The sequence below is a fragment of the Hypanus sabinus genome, chromosome 20, assembly GCF_030144855.1.
Source record: "Hypanus sabinus isolate sHypSab1 chromosome 20, sHypSab1.hap1, whole genome shotgun sequence".
NCBI classification, from domain to species: Eukaryota; Metazoa; Chordata; class Chondrichthyes; order Myliobatiformes; family Dasyatidae; genus Hypanus; species Hypanus sabinus.
In genome coordinates, this window is record NC_082725.1 from 55,720,059 (window position 1) to 55,739,387 (window position 19,329).

The 19,329-nt window shown below is 40.5% G+C and overlaps 1 protein-coding gene across 14 annotated transcripts in view; it reads right to left on the bottom strand.

The window, feature by feature from the left end:
- Positions 1-19,329, bottom strand: part of atxn1a (ataxin 1a) — a 309,041-nt gene that overhangs the window by 124,255 nt on the left and 165,457 nt on the right. For 11 of the 14 annotated variants that reach the window (XM_059945541.1, XM_059945537.1, XM_059945542.1 and 8 more), the window contains one exon: positions 8,149-8,255. The exons of the other annotated variants lie outside the window; for them this stretch is intronic. The gene's annotated coding sequence lies outside the window, so the exon portion shown is untranslated. The remainder of the gene's footprint in view (positions 1-8,148; positions 8,256-19,329) is intronic. 14 annotated transcript variants of the gene reach the window in all.

A 19,329-nucleotide genomic window follows, 5' to 3' on the forward strand; every position in this document is an offset into this window, starting at 1 on the left:
CTTGGCTTGACTGCGAAAGGTAGAGCAAGAGATATGTTGGGCTAAGGTTTCAAACTATGATGGTATACATTCCTAGTGCTGCTGACAGTGCAGAGTGTCTCATGGGTACCCAATCATCAGGTATCAGAGCTGTTCTGGGATTATAACACAGGAATTTGCTGCATGACGAATATAAGATGAGGCAGGATAAACAGTAAAATACTTGGATGTGATGGTGCACTTCCTTTACTTTTCCTCAAATGGATCAGACAGCAGAAAATACCTGGTTAATCTTTAACTTAGCAGAACACACTGTATGCCATGAATAAACAGTAAATCCCACCAGCAACCAACTTCAATTTTATAACCATTGGTCTATGTCAAAGAAAAAATTGTATGTCATAATTAGAACCAGTCAAAGTAAACATGTCTGAATCCCTGACTCTATGGAAAATAATCAGGTTAAAAGTAATTGCAAAACAGAGTGATTATTTTTGTATAATTAAATGTCGATCCAAGTGCTTGACAAAACTATAAGTATCATTTATGACAGTCACTATAAATAGGCAAGAAATTCTGCAATCTGGCTGTACACCTCAAATTTACAGTTTAATCACATGTCTCAATTTACAAACTGATCTAGATATAAGATCTGAATGCAACATATCCAATACCAACAGTTGATATTTCAGGCCAAACTCCTGCACCAGGGCCTGCCTCACCTGCTCAATGCCTCCAGCATTTGTATGTGCTGCTGAAGAAGAATGAGTTTGGTTTGGAGGAGGTGCATCATTGAAAGGTTCTGTAGCATAAGCTTTTCATTCAGAATCCAAGAGAGATGTTATATTAAAAAAATGTCCTAGAGTAGTGGTCACCAACCTTTTTAAGCCCAAGATCCCCTACCTGGGCCTTAGTGAAAGGCAAGATCGACCTACTAAATTGATAGTTACACGCATGAGCACCAGGCAGAAAAGACCGGAAGTAAAACCACGCAACCCAGAAGTAGAAATAATGTATGTACACCAGGGGTCACCAATCTTTTTTGCACCGCTGACCAGTTTAATATTGACAATATTCTTGCGGACCCGCCAACCCGGGTGGGGGGGGGGGGGGGGGGGGTGTTAAACATGACTGGAATACAGCGATACTCAAAGCAGGTTCCTTATGTCCAGTCTATTCTGCAATTTAGTTTACGTGGCTCTCAGCACTTAGCTTCTGTCCCGCCTGCTCACGTTTTTTCCGCTGATAAACTCAATGGGTTTGTCTTTAAGTGCAGGGTGCTTGGACTCAGGGTACTGAAGCAGTTTTGAGGGCTTCATTGCCTCATTAGACAGCCTCCAGGCCCGAACTCCAGTTTCTCGCCCGCCCGCCGCCAGACACCTTGGCCAGGTGAGGCTGGTTGTGGGTGGGGTCAGGGCCCGAGGTCCCCATGCCGGGGCCGCGGCAGTCGCAGTCCAGAGAGCGGCCGACCGACCGAGAGAGGAGTGTGACAGGGCACGTGCCCACCCTCCTTGTAGGATCTATCAGCCGACAAAAGTTTGGCTCGAGGGATGTCTTTCAATAGATCGCAGCAAGGTAGCTGCCCTGCTACTTACGAAAGAAACCCTGAGCCCGAATTAGGTTGTCTGCGAATATTTTAGCACCGGGTTCCCCATGAACATTTGGTGTGCTAAACAGGTTCAGAGGCGGTGCCCATCTGTCTGCGCTCCAGACCAGTACCAACTGCACTTCCTGCCGGCCGCACGAGGTAACCAGTTACCCGAGGCCAGCCAGTGATCCCTGGCACAAGGGCATCACTACGTTTAGGTGACTAATGACCTCACGTGCGTTCAGTTCAACAGTGGACGTGACAGGGAATGAGGAAAGGTGCAGCTGACTCATATCATTTCATACCGTTAAATCATATTGTTTCCTCATGGTTGGAGACCACTGAAGTACGCTGTAGTGTGTGAAGGGGAAGCTACACGCATGCACACTGGGCAGAAAGAATGGAACTAAAACCCCGCAACCCAGACACAATCTCTCAACAGTATTTGTGTATTTATTTTTCATTTTTTTCGGGATCTACTGGGAAAGTCTCAAAGATCGACAGGTTGGCAACCACTATTCTAGAGCAATTGAGAACTCAGTCAATTAAAGGCAGTTTCATCTTGCTGCTCCGGGACCGGGGTCACAGTGTCTCAGAAATTAAGCATTTGACTACTTAAGGCACTGATGATGAAATGTTTTTTTGTTGACAGGGCTCTGATTCTTTTTTTTCCCTTAAACTGGAGAAATGAGATCTCAATCATTGTGTAATCTCAAGTTTAAGATCAACTGATTTCTGGACCATCAGCTACATTTGGGACTAAGTTAAGGAAATCAGCAGCACCAACGCTGGAGGAAAAAATAAGAACAATTGACTATAAGGCCTTTTCCAATACTGTGCATCTGCATACATTTCAAACTGCTGATACAACAACTGTAATTACACACTGTGATTTAAAATCTCACTCAAGTGAAAACAATGCTTACTAACATCTTCCAAATTGAAACAAGACAAAACACCATGGCAAAGATTTAACTGTTTGGTTACAAGACTGTAAATGGAATCCCTAATTATTTACACATGAGCAAACTGAAAATGTAAAGACTTCTTATTAGAGGCATTGCCTAAGTGTATGTTATAAATACACAAATAGGTCAGAATCTTGGCTATTTGCATCTGCATACAGATGTATTTGCAAAGTCAAATGCACAGACACACACAACATATACATACGTTATATGCAATATTGTGCACACAGAATTATTTGTTCGCAAGCCCAATTGATCAAGATGGGCAAGGAAGTTAGAAGAGTATAAATAAACCCACAAAATTAAAGCAATGTCCTTTCATTTCATCATCATATGACATAGATGATCATGGTCTTATCCATGACCATGATTGTCCTTGACAAATTTTTCTACAGAAGTGGTTTGCCATTGCCTTCTTCTGAGAATTGCTTCACAAGATGGGTAACCCCAGCCATTATCAATACTCTTCAGATATTGTCTGCCTAGCATCAGTGGTCATATAACCAGACTTGTGATACGTAGGGCCATCCACCTCTTTGCTCCCATGGCTTCAGGTGACCCTGACCAAGTGGTGGAGGGCCTAGATAGGTGCGACACTTTGCCTGAGGGTGGCCTGCAGGCTAGTGGAGGGAAGGAGCACCTTACACCTCCTTTGGTACAGACATATCTCCATCCCACTTACCCATTCAATTTCTCTTGGAATGGGGTTAGAAATAGCAAATCTGCACATTAGCATCATGGGAGAGCAAGAACATACAATTCTCAAAAGATCCTAAAAGGAACTCAATGCTTTGATTTATTGTTATTTAACCCTAATCACCAAGAATTGGTAGACACTGAATTTTGGACAATAAACCAATCACTTATTAAAATTCTCTTGGGTCAGGAAACAAAAGCTCTTCCTCAATGTCAATAAAAGGAGATGGTTATCAACTTTAGGAAAACCCACATCACTCACACTCTTCATCATGTCTGCCGTACAGCAGTTTAAACTCTTGGGAAGTGTGCATCTCACACAAACACTCATGATTCTAGAGCTTATCCTCCAGAGTCAAGAAAGTTGACCGATGACTCTACTCTCTCTCGAGTTGGTCAAGGCACACCAGTACTCAAGACCTTCTACAGAACATCCTTACATGGTGCATGACTGTGTGCTGGAAACGACACTGCAGCAGGCAGGTATTTAAAATTGCCTAATGCATGACTGACAACAGCCTAGCCACCATCAAGGTCATACATACAGAAAGGTGCTGGAAAAAAAGCCAGCAATATTGTGAATGACCCCACCCATCCTGCTTATGGACTATCTGTCCCACTACCAACAGGGAAGAGGCAACGCAGCATTAACACCACAATCACTAAAATCAAAAATAGTTACTTCCTCCAAACCATCAAGCTGATCAATTCCTCCATCCACCACCACTACATACACGTCACCTAGCATCACATTATGTACACTTAATCAGTCTATATACATAAGTTATTTGTATATTGTGTTTTATGGGATTGTGGGTTTAAAAATAGTATCAAAAATAGTTTTTGATATTATTGTATTCTTTTTGCTTATTGCTTTTCTTATACTATATCAGATCCAGAGTAACAATCACTTTGTTCTCCTTTCCACTCCTGTACTGAAGAATGACAATGAACAATCTCAAATCTTGAAAAACTTTCTCCACGTTACGCTTCACTGTAGTGAAGGCCAAGATCCCCAAGATAACAGAAACTCAGAAATAAGCAAAGATGTTCCTTTCCTAACATGCTTCACTAAAAATAACACAAATTCCTTCCTGTGCCTAAAAGAACATTGAAAAAACACAGATCTCATGCTTTCAGAAAGAAAATTTTAGAATAAACTTCTAATGTCAATTACAATCAAGTGTAACACAGTTGAATAGGTTGGTACATTGTTTGTGTGCTGAAAAATTATTAACCACTGACAGAACATAGTTTAAGGAGATATAGCCACGTATTTAAACTAACATGCCACCACAAATGACAATTAACAAATGCTTACTTCCAGAGAAGAAAACTAAGCATCATAGAACAGTTTTAAATTCACATTCATTACCTTGAATCACATAGACAATACAAATACTCATGTCAGGCTGCTATTTATTGATTGTTACTCAGTATTTAATACATTATTCCTACAGGTCTAATCAAAAAGGTCCAAAATCTGGGCCTCTGCAACTGGATCCTCGACTTCCTCACCTGAAGACCACAGTCTGTGTGGATCAGAAATAATTTCTCAACTTCACTGACTATCAACACTGGCTCACCTCAAGGCTGTGTGCTTAGCCCACTGCTCTACTCTGTCTACACCCATAACTGTGTGGCTAGGCACAGCTCAAAACCATCTATAAATTTGCTAACAATACAACTATTGTTGGCAGAATTTCAGATGGGGTCAAGGCAACGTACAGGAGCATGATATATCAGCTGGTTGAGTGGTGTCGCAGCAACAAGCTTGCACTCAATGTCAATAAGACCACAGAATTGATTGAGGGCTTCAGAAAGGATAAGAAGAGAGAACACACACAAGTCTCAGAGAGGGATCAGAAGTGGAGAGAGTGAGCAATTTCAAGTTCCTGGGTGTCAACATCTCTGAAGATCTATCCTGGGCCCAACATATTGATGCAGTTACAAAAAGGGCACCACAGCAGCTATATTTCATTAGGATTTTGAAGGGATTTGGAATGTCACCAAAGACCCTCACAAATTTCTACAGATGTACCATGGAAAGCATTCCATCTGGCTGCTTCCTTGTCTGGTATGGCACGAGGGATGGGGTAGGGGGCACTGCAAAGGATGGACATAAGCTGCAAAGAACTGTAAATCTAGTCAGCTCCATCATGGGTACTAGCCTCCGTAGCATTTAGGGACTCCCATCATCCAGAAAACCCCCTCTCCTTGTGGCTACAATCAAGGAGGAGATACAGAAACTTGAAATACACACACACACACACACACACACACACACACACACACACACACCCCCTCCCCCCCTCCCATCATACATTGCTGTCATGTTTGGTGTAACAAACGCTTAAGTTGAGTCCAAATAGTATCAGATGATATATTCCTTATCCTCACTGACTTGCAGGTTCTTCAGTGTGCCACCCTACATCATTGGTGAGCAGTCATTTCCAACTTTACAAAAATAGAGTATAGCAATGTCAGACACTGGTCAGCCACAACATAACACTGAGGTAGACAACACAGGTGTGGGCTCAGGTCTGTCACTGTAGATCACTGGGATACCATACAGGTGAGCTTACATTATATGGTACTGTTTAGCATAGATCATGCCGTGGTATTAAATGCAAATTTTAATAGGTTTTAAGTAGCTGATATACAAAGTAATAAATTGCCAAGTTCTTTGAAATACTGCTGCTGCCCCAGCACGTGAAGACACTGAGATAATGTGCCATAAATGTACTGATAAACATGATTCCAAAGTAGATGTTAAACATTTATATTTCTCTAGTTCCGGACTTCTAACATTTAGATCACCTTCACATTGACAAGATTTCAAAAACAGTCATTATCATAAAGATTTTGAAAATGAGAGGGAATATCTACTCCCTTCTTACTATGCAGTCATTCTTCTGATTCCAACAATTTCATCCACTAAAATCAAAAAGAAGGTGAAAGATAGGAATTATTTCACCAATATGGACCATTTTGTCAACTTGAAGCAATGCCGAAGTATTATAGAGCCCTCTGCAGTCCTTCAGTATTACACCCAAGGGGATACTCTGAGCAAATCTGGACAAGGAGTTTACTGCAAGCCATTTGACCTATCAATTGATTCTCATCATGCCTGAGAATTCCAGAATAATCTGCAAAACCTATTTCCTTGAGGATGAGATCTGAAAAGACATCCTTCCATTAAACAATCAAAACACAACTGTTTGCTGCAGCTGTATCACATTCCTGAATGTTATGCAACCCCAAATGATGAGTTTTGCCTCCAAGCTGGAATTCAATGGACATCAACAGCACCATTCAGGAAAGTCTTCCTGCTCTTGCTGAATAAAGACTTATTTTCTTGTCCGTAGTTAACTAGATGTCTTATCAGACATAATTAATATAACTGAAAATAACACTAGTAACACAAGTGCAAAATGATGGGAATCTAGATTCAGAAAATTTACATCTGCCAGACCAGTCAGCATTATGCTGTGATTATGACTGTCAAAGACAAATATTACAACTCATGTATATGGAAGGTCCTGCCATCCCTAATAATTTCTTCTGAGAGCAATGGATAAGCAGAGGTTTAACCGATTTAAGCACCAGGCCAAATTGGAAAGATTGAGAATGGGACAAATCAAGGGGCTGGTCCCAGGCTCATGAGTGTATTGAAGCAGCAGGGCCAGGGCAACTAACAAGCTCCTGGATAGGCTGCAGTGACGACTGGCTTCACGTCTGTGGACTCACTTTCGTGAACTTCACTTCCAAATGTTATTTGCTTACTTTTATTGTTCGCACAATTTGTTTCTTTTTCCTGCACACTGGGTATTTGACAGTCTTTTTTTTAAATGGGTTGTATTTGGTTTTCATTGTTCTGTGGATGCCTGTAGTGAGACAAATCTCAAGGTTGCATATAATAGACAATAGACAATAGGTGCAGAAGTAGACCATTCGGCCCCACAAGTCTGCACCGCCATTCTGAGATCATGGCTGATCATTCACTATCAATACCCAGTCCCTGCCTTGTCCCCATATCCCTTGATTCCCCTATCCATCAGATATCTATCTAGCTCCTTCTTGAAAGCATCCAGAGAATTGGCCTCCACCGTCTTCCGAGGCAGTACATTCCACACCTCCACAACTCTCTGGGAGAAGAAGTTCTTCCTCAACTCTGTTTTAAATAACTGACCTCTTATTCTCAATCCATGCCCTCTGGTACTGGACTCTCCCAACATCTGGAACATATTTCCTGCCTCAATCCTATCAAATCCTTTAATTATCTTAAACGTTTCAATCAGATCCCCTCTCAATCTCCTCAATTCCAGTGTGTACAAGCCCAATCTCTCCAATCTCTCTGCGTAAGACAGCCCTGCCATCCCAGGAATCAACCTAGTGAATCTACGCTGCACTTCCTCAATTGCCAGAATGTCCTTCCTTAAACCTGGAGACCAAAACTGTACACAATATTCCAGGTGTGGTCTCACCATATAGTATACATACTTTGATAATAAATGTACTTTGAACTTCAAAGTTTGATGTTTATGATTCAAATGTGAGATCACCATGAATTTTAATATGCTCATATTAATGCTTACGATAAAGGCAATAACGTAGGGAACAAAGACAATTCATCAATACAGCAATTTGTAGTTTCATACCTATTCACATTGAGAAATTAGTAATTAATCACTCTGCAATCTGGTGATAGTTAGACTGCATTCTAAATTTTGCTTGGTATTCCACAGATTAACATATCAGCTAGGAAGCTTCAGTGCATTCAACTGGAACTGGCTTTGAAGTCTGCACAAATTATAATGCCCACTACAAGCAAGCAAAATGGTAAACAGACACTTGATAAATCTTTGACAACAAATCACTGGTAAAATAATTGCAGTTAAAATAAAAGTGACATACCACATGAAATGCAACTCTTCTGTTCGCATCCATCAAGACAGAAATCTCAGGTGTGTCCATTAGCTCACAGACCTTCAATGTGTGTCTTAAGCACAAAAGGTAGACATCTGGAAACAAACAAAAAATTGTTATCACGTGGCAAGGCAAATGTTAACTGTACTTTGAACACTGCTAATTATTCATGCTTGGAAAGTTACTGAAATTATCTCGAATCTTAATTTTAAAAAACTGAAGCACAATCCTTTAGCTATATCTAAAGCACAGCCACAGGAAATTGTATTGTCTTTTAACTTAAAGACTAATTGTAGTTGGGTTGAGTTGTTCTCTGATCTTGGCAATCCATTTGCAAACTTTTCATCACCATGGTAAAGAACAATTCAACCCAACCATCAACCACCCCAACTACACATTTTCCGAGTTACTTCCAAACCAATTTGAATATACATAGCTTGTGGGAAGAATGGAATTCAACACTAAGTGTGTTGGAGGTTCAGAGAAGGCAAAAAGGCATGCTTTCAAAAGATGTAGAGGGTAGAGATTCAGAAAAACAGGGGAGATAAAGTTACTCAATGCAGATAGCAAGCTCATTGGAGTAGTGAGAGTTTGCAGAACTTGTCAAGCTGGTAGAGATAGCACAGACAAATTAAATCAAGTGACCATAGCAGAAAAGTTAATGGACATGGTTGCATTGAAGATGGGTGACAATTCTGCAAGGAAAATAGAGTCAGTGAGTCTGTCAGAGACTGAGATTTCACAAATAGGTGAGATAATCCTTTTCATGTAGTACTTAAATTTCCTTACTTTGACCATTACTTTCTACTCTGTTCTCGCATTCACATGGTCTAATATCTTTACCTCTTCCCTTCTCTTTCTGGATCTGGCGTTATCTTAGAGGACAACATAGATTTTGAGCTAAAAGACTGGCACTGCTACCTTGACCATTTGTGGTTCCATCTTGCTTCTCCGAGGACTTCACTAGAATCTCTGTCTCTGGCACATTTGCTCTGATGAGGCTTTACATGAAGAAACTCTGAAATGTCTCATCATAAACAAGAGAAAATCTGCAGATGCTAGAAATCCAAGAAGCACACACAAAATACTGGAGAAACTCAGTAGGCCAGGTAGCATCTATTTTTCCCAGTCCCGATGAAGGGTCTTGGCCCAAAATGTCGACTGTACTCTTTTCCATAGATGCTGTCTGGCCTACTGAGTTCCTCCAGCATTTTGTGTGTGTTGTCTGAAACGTCTTCCTTTTTTCTGAACAATGATTTCTCTTTCACCGTAATTATTTATGCTTGACTGCATCTCATTTACTTCCCCCGAATAACCTATCAGCTTCTTTCATCTGGGACAGAGCTTCGCTGCTTTGCGCGTCATACCTGAACAGCCTCCATATTTAACAGTTCATCCTTCATAACTTATGCAACATTCAATTACCTCTGACCATTAAACACATATCCTGCTCTTCTCACCCTTAAAAGGAACTTCCTTTTGGAACCCCCTGGACTACTCTCCCAACCACCACTCATTTTTCTATGCCACTCCTCTCCTTCCACCTCCTCGCTTCACCCTTCTAGAGAAACACATAGTTCTTCTGATGATGCACTGCAGTTAGAAACATAGAAAACCTACAGCACAATGCAGGCCCTTCGGCCCACAACACTGTGCCGAACATGTCCTTACTTTAGAAATTACCTAGGGTTACTCATAGCCCTCTATTTTTCTAAGCTCCATGTACCTAACCAGGAGTCTCTTAAAAGACACCATCAAATCTGCCTCCACCACCATTGCCGGCAGCCATTCCATGCACTCACCACTCTACGTAAAAAACTTACCCCTGACATCTCCTCTGTACTTACTTCCAAGCACCTGGAAACTGTGCCTTCTCATGTTAGTCAGTTCAGCCCTGGGAAAAATCCTCTGACAATCCACACAATTATGATTGTAACTGATTCTCTATCTCAACACTACTATAGGAGCCATGCACCTGTCTTCTATCTCCATTGTATTTTGGGTTGTGCATTTAATATGGTAACTAGCCCCGTGGAGGGGGGTGCAGTAAAAGCAAAAGGAGTAAGTTACAGATTCATGCTTCTCTGCTCAGTTTGGATCTGGGGACCACCAGGTGTCATATCTTTAGTTAAGCGCTTAGTTTAATCACTTCAAGATTGTATGTTTTGCTAGTTGCTGATACTGTAAAGGATTTTGGAACATCATTATTGAACTGACTGGGGGCGTGGGAGAGAGACATCATACAAGATAACTCCCCGTGTGGTCACCAGTAAGGGTGTTTGTTAGAACAGCTGCACTCTACCCAACCTGCTAAATGCCTTTGGAGCCTACATAGTTGACAGACAAAGTCTTGTAATTACGCATTAGGATTTCTATGGGATCCCATGAGAAGAATGAAAGATAACAGGGCAACAAATAGTTCTTCCAGTTTGGAAGAACTATTGTGCAGCATTTCAAAGTTCAAAGTAAATTTATTATCAAAGTAGGGATGCTATATGTCACCATATACTACCTTGAGATTCATTTCCTTGGAGGCATTCACAGGAAAACAATACAACAGGATCAATGAAAAGTTATACAAAATGTGCAAAAGACGAAAACTGGGTAAATTTAAAAATATGTAAATAAATAATACTAGGTTATGGAATTAGTTCAGATTTGAGGAAAGTGAGTTTATCCACAGTGGTTCAGAAATACTATGGTTGAAAGGTAATAACTGCTCCTGAACCTGGTGGCATGGAACCCAAGGCTTCTGTACCTCCATCCTGATGGTAGAAACAAAAAGAGAGCGTGGCCTGGATGGTGGTGGTGGGGGGGGGGGGGGGTCTTTGCTATTAGATGCTGCTTTATTATATCAGAGCTCCTTGTAGATGTGCTCAGTGGTGGGTAAGGATTTGGCTGAGGTGTACTTGAGCTATATCCACCACTTTCTGTAGACTTTTCCATTCTTAAGCCATCAACATTTTTATACCAGGCCATAAGGCAACCAATTAGGATACTCTCCACTGTGCATTAGAAGTCTGTCAAAGGTTTCAGATGATGTAACAAATCTGTATTTGGTTTCTTCAAAGTAAAAACACCTATCATATATTGGACAAATGCTTTGCTAAACATGTGCCTTCAGTCCACTGAACTTCCTAATGCCCAAATGCCTAAACACAAGATTAAGAAATAACACCCCATCTTGGGTCAAGGCACTTCCTAACCTCCCAAACCTGTATTCGTATGGGTTAGTTTCTTTCTATTAACGCAGCCTGATCGGCTTGGCACATCCTGCACACTGTGTTTGCATCTCTTTACACTCTCCAACTATTTTCTCTTTCCCTGATTGCTGTCATTAACCCATCTAAAGGTGTTCATATTTACAGCTCATCTTCAAGACAATTCTGGTATCACCTTCAAAATCTTTGGCCTATCCATCCCTCTCAATTTTTTCCTGAAATGTGTTTATCAATTTCCTTTCTCTTCTTCACAGTTCTGAAGAGTTAATGATGCAAGCATTTTCAGATTTCAGAATTACAGCTTCTGCAGTTTCTTTTTGGAGTTTCATTAAGATACCCCATTACATTTTTCTGACGAAATACTATCAACAAAAATGGGCTAAGGTGACTAACCAATGGACAGCTTTAAGCAGCACAAGAAGATCCACGGATGAATAAGATAGGTATTATCAGGACGACAGAAATGAGAAATAACTGCAAAATGCCATTAAGCAGCTGTGATTGAAATTGAGCAAATGAAAAACACGACCTTTAGCTTATCTTGCATCAACATTTGTAAAACAAATGCTAAGTTTAGAAAACTCAACAATTCTTTCAGAACCTGAAAACCAAAGATTCCATTAACAGTTCTGATTTTTCTTGCTTGGTGGAAAAATTAAACTCCAATTTAGTATTCTTAACAGTTTTTTAAGTTGGATACAAACTGAAAGAAAATGAAGACAAAGATGAGGAGTTTGCAATTTTTTTGTACTCCAGTCCCCACAATTATTTAACAATTCAAAGTGAATGGGCATACAAAGGCAAAATATTTGATTATTATACACAAAGCAATGACAGCTATTCTGTATTTACCCTTCCTTTAGACAAATACCTTGGATTAATAGTTGATTTGTCACTGCATCTCTCTTGCCTTCCATTTTATCTCATGTTTCCCTACCACGAGCTCCTACCCATTTCTCCTCATGTTCAAACCTAGCCCTAGGAAAATTCTAGACAGTTTCTAGAGTAGGTTATATGGTCGGCACAACATTGTGGGCTGAAGGGCCTGTAATGTGCTGTAGATTTCTATGTTCTATATTGACTTCCAATCCATCCAGTTCTGATAAAAGATTAACCAAAAATGTTGACTCTACATCTGTGTACACACAAAGATGCTGCCTAAAATGCTTATTTCCAACATTTTTCAGCTTTATTGTGTATAATCCATGACAGAATACCATGCATGCCATCTTAAAATATTAAAAATGTCTCAATGCACTCCTACACACTGCAGGTAATGCCTCACCCCAAGCCAAAGGATGGACTGACTAACATCTTGGATATCAAAACCAAAATGTTCCCCTTTTCTATTCCCATAGATGCTACCTGACTTGCTGAGTTTTTTTTCAGCTTTTTCTTTCTTTTTTAAACAGATTACCAGTATCTGCAGTTTTGTTTTCTGATTTTCATAGCACAAAGAGTTATGCTTAAAGAAAGGTCTTAAAAATAGGGTGAAGAGATTTTGAAATGGTACTTCAAAGCATATGGCCTGGCAGGCTAAAGAATAATTACTCATGATCTGATGAAGAGAAAGTAAATAAGAATACGGAGGTTATCTATAGAGAGAGAAATGAAAACATATAGGGAAAAAAAATCAACATGTACATTGAAAAAGTTCATGTCACAAGTGACTAATTGCAAGATGGGACAAAGCTATTTGAAGAACAAGTTTGTGTACTAACAGAAATAATTGAAAAATATCAATTATACTCCAGCATTTGCCTCAGTATAGTTTCCCTACCTCCAACTACTAGATGTTTACATGCTAAGTTACAAGAAAAATGTCTACTTCTTAAAAAAAGTCATATTTGTGCTGAGCTGACAACACCCCTTTGAGCAACAATCCCTTCATAGCCCTCCCAGACTTTTAAACAGCCAATGACACTGGGATTCAGCCAAACAACCTCACAACTCAATCCATTCCCACTAAGCCTGGACAGCCAAGCATTCTTTTATTAAGGAATGCATTCTGGTAGACGGCCTGCGACACACCATAAACTGGAAGGAAGTCAAAGACTGTAGCCTTATAAAAAGGCATTGCATTAAAGCTGAAATGCTTATGTTGACAGTGGTGTGTTTCTCATCTGCAATTAAATGTCCATTTGCTTTAAATAACAGCTTTTGGTTCCAAAGGCAAATCAATATTTTATTAATTCAATGTTACTAAATTTCAAAAAGTTAAAGATAAAATGACAACTGCCCAAATTCATTTCCAGTACATCATTCCAAGAGCAACTGTATATTGCAAAAATGTCTGCAACATCCACATTATTGGGTGCAGCAAGTACCCAAGATCCTTGTCACATCCACTCTATCTAGGCCTTTCAATATTCAAATGGATTCAATGAGATCCCAACCACTCCTCCCCCACCCCCGCATTTTTCTAAACTCCAGCAAATTCAGGCCCAGAGCCATCAAGTGCTCCTTATTCATTAACCCTTTCAATCCCAGAATCATTCTCTTGAACCTCCTCTAGACATTCTCCAATACCAGCACTTATTTTCGTAGATAAATGGCCTAAAACTACTCGCAATGCTCCAAGTGTGTTTTAACCAGTGCCTTACAAAGCCTCAACATTACATTCTTGCACCTATATTCTAGTCCTCTCATAATGAATGCTACATTGCATTTGCCTTCCTTACCACAAACTCAACGGGCAAGTTAACCTTTAGGGAATCCTGCACAAGGACTCTCAAGTCCCTTTGCACCTCTGATCTTTGAATTTGCACCCCATTTAGAAAATAGACTACAGCTTTATTCCTACCATTTTCTCTCCATTTGGAAAATAGCCAACCCTTTCATTTCTTCTACTAAAGTGCATGACCATACACTTCCCTACACTATATTCCATCTGCCCATTCTCCTAATCTGTCTAAATCCTTCTGCAGTCTCCATGCTTCCTCAACACTACCTGCTCCTGCGCCCATCTTTGTATCATTCCTTCATCTCAATCTTGAACATATTACAAGAAGCGGTCCCAACACTGACCCTTGTGGAACCCCACTAGTCACCAGCAGCCAACCAGAAAAGGCCCTCTTTACACCCACTCTTTGCCTCCTGTCAATCAGCCAATCCATGCTGGAATATTTCCTGTAACAGCATGGGCTCTTATCTTGTTAAGAAGCCTCATATGCTAAAGTACCTGGTCAAAGCCCTTCTGAAAATCCAAGTGAATAACATCCACTAACTCGATGTTATTAACATCCAGGCAATGAATGTCCATCCTGCCTGTTATTTCCTCAATAATTCCAACAGATTTGTCAGGCAAGATTTCCCCTTAACGAAACGATGCTGATTTTAGCCTATTTTATCATGTGCCTCCAAATACCCTGAGACTTCATCCTTAATAATGGACATTGATGGATTCCAACAACTTCCTAAACACTAAGGTGAGGCTAGAAACATAGAAAACCTGCAGCCACAATGCTGTGCCGAACATGTACTTGCTTTAGAAATTACCTAGGGTCACCCATAGCCCTCTATTTTTCTAAGCTCCATTAACCCAATCCAGGAGCCTCTTAAAAGACCCTATCGTATCCCACCACCATCGCCAGCAGCCCATTCCACGTACTCACGATTCTCTGTGTAAAAAACTTACTCCTGACATCCCCTCTGTACCTACTTCCAAGCACATTAAAACTGTGCCCTCTCATGTTAGCCACTTCAGCCCTGGGAAAAAGCCTCTGACTATCCACACGACCAATGCCTCTCATCATCTTATACACCTCTATCACCTCTCATCCTCTGTCGTACCAAGGAGAAAAGGACAAGTTCACTCAACCTATTCTTGTAAGGCATGCTCCCCAATCCAGGCAACATCCTTGTAAATCTCCTCTGCATCCTTTCTATGGCTTCCACATCCTTCCTATAGTGAGGTGACCAGAACTGAGCACAGTACTCTAAGTGGCGTCTGACCAGGGTTCTATACAGCTGTGACATTACTTTTCAGAACTCACTCCCACAGTTGATGAAGCCCAATGCAATATGCAACAGAGTCAACCTGCGCAGCAGCTTTAAGTGTCCTATAGACATGGACCCCAAGATCCCTCTGATCCTCCACACTGCCAAGAGTCTTACCATTAATACTATATTCTGCCACCATATTTGACCTACCAAAATGAACCACCTCACACTTGTCTGGGTTGAACTCCATCTGCCATTTCTCAGCCCAGTTTTGCATCCTATCAATGTCCCACTGTAACCTCTGACAGCCGTCCACACTATCCACAACACCCCCAACCTTTGTGTCATCAGCAAATTTACTAACCCATCCCTCCACTTCCTCATCCAGTTCTTTTATATAAAAAAAATCACAAAGAGTAAAGGTCCCAGAATAGATCCCTGAGGCACACCACTGGTCACCAGCCTCCATGGAGAATATGTCTCATCTGCAACCACTCTTTGCCTTCTATGGGCAAGCCAATTCTGGATCCACAAAGCAATGTCCCCTTGGATCCCATGCCTCCTTACTTTCTCAATTAGCCTTGCATGGGTCACCTTATCAAATGCCTTGATGAAATCCATATACACTACATCTACTGCTCTACCTTCCTCAATGTGTTCAGTCACCTCTTCAAAAAAAATTCAATCAGGCTAGTAAGGTACGACCTGCCTTTGAAAAAGCCATGCTGATTATTCCTAACCATATTAGGCCTCCCCAAATATTCATAAATCCTGCCTCTTAGGATCTTCTCCATCAACTTACCAACCACTGAAGTAAGACTCACAGGTCTATAATTTCCTGGGCTATCTCTACTCCCTTCTTGAATAGAGGAACAACATTCGCAACCCTCCAATCTTCTGGAACCTCTCCTGTCCCCATTGATGATGCAAAAATCATCGCCAGAGGCTCACCAATCTCCTCCCTCACCTCCCACAGTAGCCTGGGGTATATCTCATCTGGTCCCAGTGACTTCTCCAACTTGATGCTTTCCAAAAACTCCAGCACATCCTCGTCCTTAATGTCTACATGTTCAAGTTTTTCAGTTCGCTGTAAGGCATCCCTACAATCACCAAGGTGCTTTTCCTTAGTGAATACTTTGCTTCAGTATTCACCAAGTACCTCCACTATCTCCTCAGGTTCCATACACACTGTTCCACTGTCACACTTAATTGGTCCTATTATCTCACATCTTATCCTCTTGCTCTTCACATACTTGTAGAATGCCTTGCAGCTAGGTGGCCTATAATTTTCCTTTTACTGCCTCCTTCCCTTCTTAAAGAACAGAGTGACATTTGCAATTTTCCAATCCTCCAGAACCATTTGCTATTTCTAATCCCCCGGAACCATTCTAGTGATTCTTGAAAGATCACTACTAACGCCTCCGTAATCTCTCCAGTTACCTCTATCCACAGCCCTGGGCTATAGTCCATCTGGTCCAGGTGACTTTTCTCCTTATTGCTCTTGAATTTCTGTTATACTGCTGGTGCCTTCCACAGTGAACACTGATACAAAATACTTATTTAGCTCGCCTACTATTTCTTTGTCTCCCATTACTACATCTCTGATGTGATTTTCTTGCCTCTTGCCTCTTTTACTCTTTATACATCTGAAAATTATTTTTGTAACCTCTTATTAGCTAGAATTCTTTCATATGTCATCTTTTCTCTCCTTAAGGATTCTTAGCTGCTTTCCATTTTTTGTTTCAAAAGCTTCCCAATCCTTTAACTTCCCACTAATTTTTGCTCTATTATATGTTCTCTATTTTGCTTTTATGCTAATTTGACTCTCCTTGTCAGCCACGGTTGCATCATCCTCCCTTTAGAATATCTTTTCATCTTTGGGATGCATCTATCCTGTGCCTTCAAATTGCTCCCAGAAACTCCAGTCATTGCTGTTCTGCTGTCCTCCCTGCTATTGTCCCCTTCCAATCAACTTTGGCCAGCTCCCCTCTCATGCCTCTGTAATTCCCTTTATTCCACTGTAATACTGATAACATCTGACTTCAGCTTCTCCCTCTCAAACTGTAGGGTGAATTCCGTCATATTATGATCACTGCTTTCCAAGGATTCCTTAAGATTCCTAATCAAGTCTGGTTCAGTACGTTACACACAATCCAGAATTGCTCTTCCTTGTAAGCTCAACTACAAGCTGCTGTAAAAAAAAATCCATGTTGTAGGCATTCTACAAATTCCCTCTTTTGAGATCCAGCTCCAACCTATTTTGTCGATCTACCTGCATATTGTAATCTCACATGACTATCATAACATTGTCCTTTTTAAATGCCTTTTCTAGCTCTCATTGTAATTAGTACCACATATCCTGGGTACTTTTTGGATGCCTGTATAAACTCCCATTAGAGTCTTTTACCCTTGCAGTTTCTTAACTCTACTCATACGGATCCTTTCTTTCTAAGGATTTGATTTCATTTTTTTTAAACCAAGAGCCACATCATCCCTTCTGTCTACCTGCCCGGCCTTTCAATGCAATGTGTATCCTTGGACATTAAGTTCCCAATTATAATCTCCTTTGAGTCACGACTCAGTGATGCCCACAAAGTCATACCAAGATCATCAGCCTTATTCCATATAGTGTGTGCATTCAAATATAACACCTTCAGTCCTGATTTCATTATCCTTTTTGATTTTTGCCCCCATGTTACACTTCAACTCAACTCATCCCACTGACTGCAATCTTGCCCTATCATCTACCTGACCTTCATCACAGACTCACTACACACTGATACTACTTGTATACCAACTGCCTCTTCCTTAGCACTATTATTCCAGCTCCCGTCCCCATGAAAAATCAGTTTAAACCCTCTCCAATAGCTCTAGCAAACCTGCCTTCAAGGACATACTACAAAGATTTGATGGTACTATTTCCTTCCAGAATATAAATGTGAAATTCCTCACGTGCTTTAGCATAAGTTTCTTGAAGAATAATTATGGTTGTTGTTGGTATTTCATTGCTGGCTGATATATAAATATAAAAGATAAATAGAGAGGGAGGCAGAAAAAAAGAAAATTATAGGCCAGTTGGACCGATTCAGTGATTGAGAAGATGTTAGATATATCTAAAGTGGAGATTGATAGGGTCTTAATTAGTTAGGGTGTCAAAGGTTACAGGGGGAATAGAGTTGAGAAGGACAATAAATCGGCCATAATGGAATGACAGAGCAGACTCAATAGGCCAAATGACCTAATTCTGCTCTTATATTTTATCATCCTGTAGTATAGTAGTGTCAATCCTATGCCACACTTGGTAAATCAAAATTGGTTTCTGTTGTCTCTTAACCTCACATGACTGAATGCACACTCAAGAGAATGAACAACGCATAAAACTATTTGAAGGGATCTTCCCTTGTATGTTTGTTAGTATTTGATTTCTTCCCGTTTTTCCCACAGTTCTAGCAGCTTTAAACTACCAAGTTAATAAGTGCAAAAGATGCTGAAGAATACTGTACTGCCAAATCTTTCTGCATAACCTAACTGATTCCAGATGTGAGTACATTAGTAGGATTCCTAAACAAGTTTGAAGTAACGGATACCAAGATTGCAAACAATTATACACTGAACATTCTAGGAAACAAAACAGGGGTAGGGAAGAGAAAACCCTTTTGTTTCTTTTGCAAAACACATTGGGAGTAATCATCAAGTTTATGCCATTCACCCCTTTGTTACTGAGCTCATGAGTTCATTTAGAAAGAATACAAAAAAAAAACATTCCAAACCAAGAGTACAAAAGAAATATTATCCTATAGCATGAAACAGCCAACAGATCACCTAATCCCCTTTGCTTCTTCGTACTCCTAAAGCACCCTTAGAGCTGGAAGAAGACTGCTGATTTTAAGCAGAGGTCTCCAGATGGCCTTGATTTCAACTACTTCTGTCCCAAGAAGCTTTAACTGTAGCAAAAATTTTTACTCAGCTGCCAGGTAGTAAGTAAGAATACTGGTGGAATTTTTAG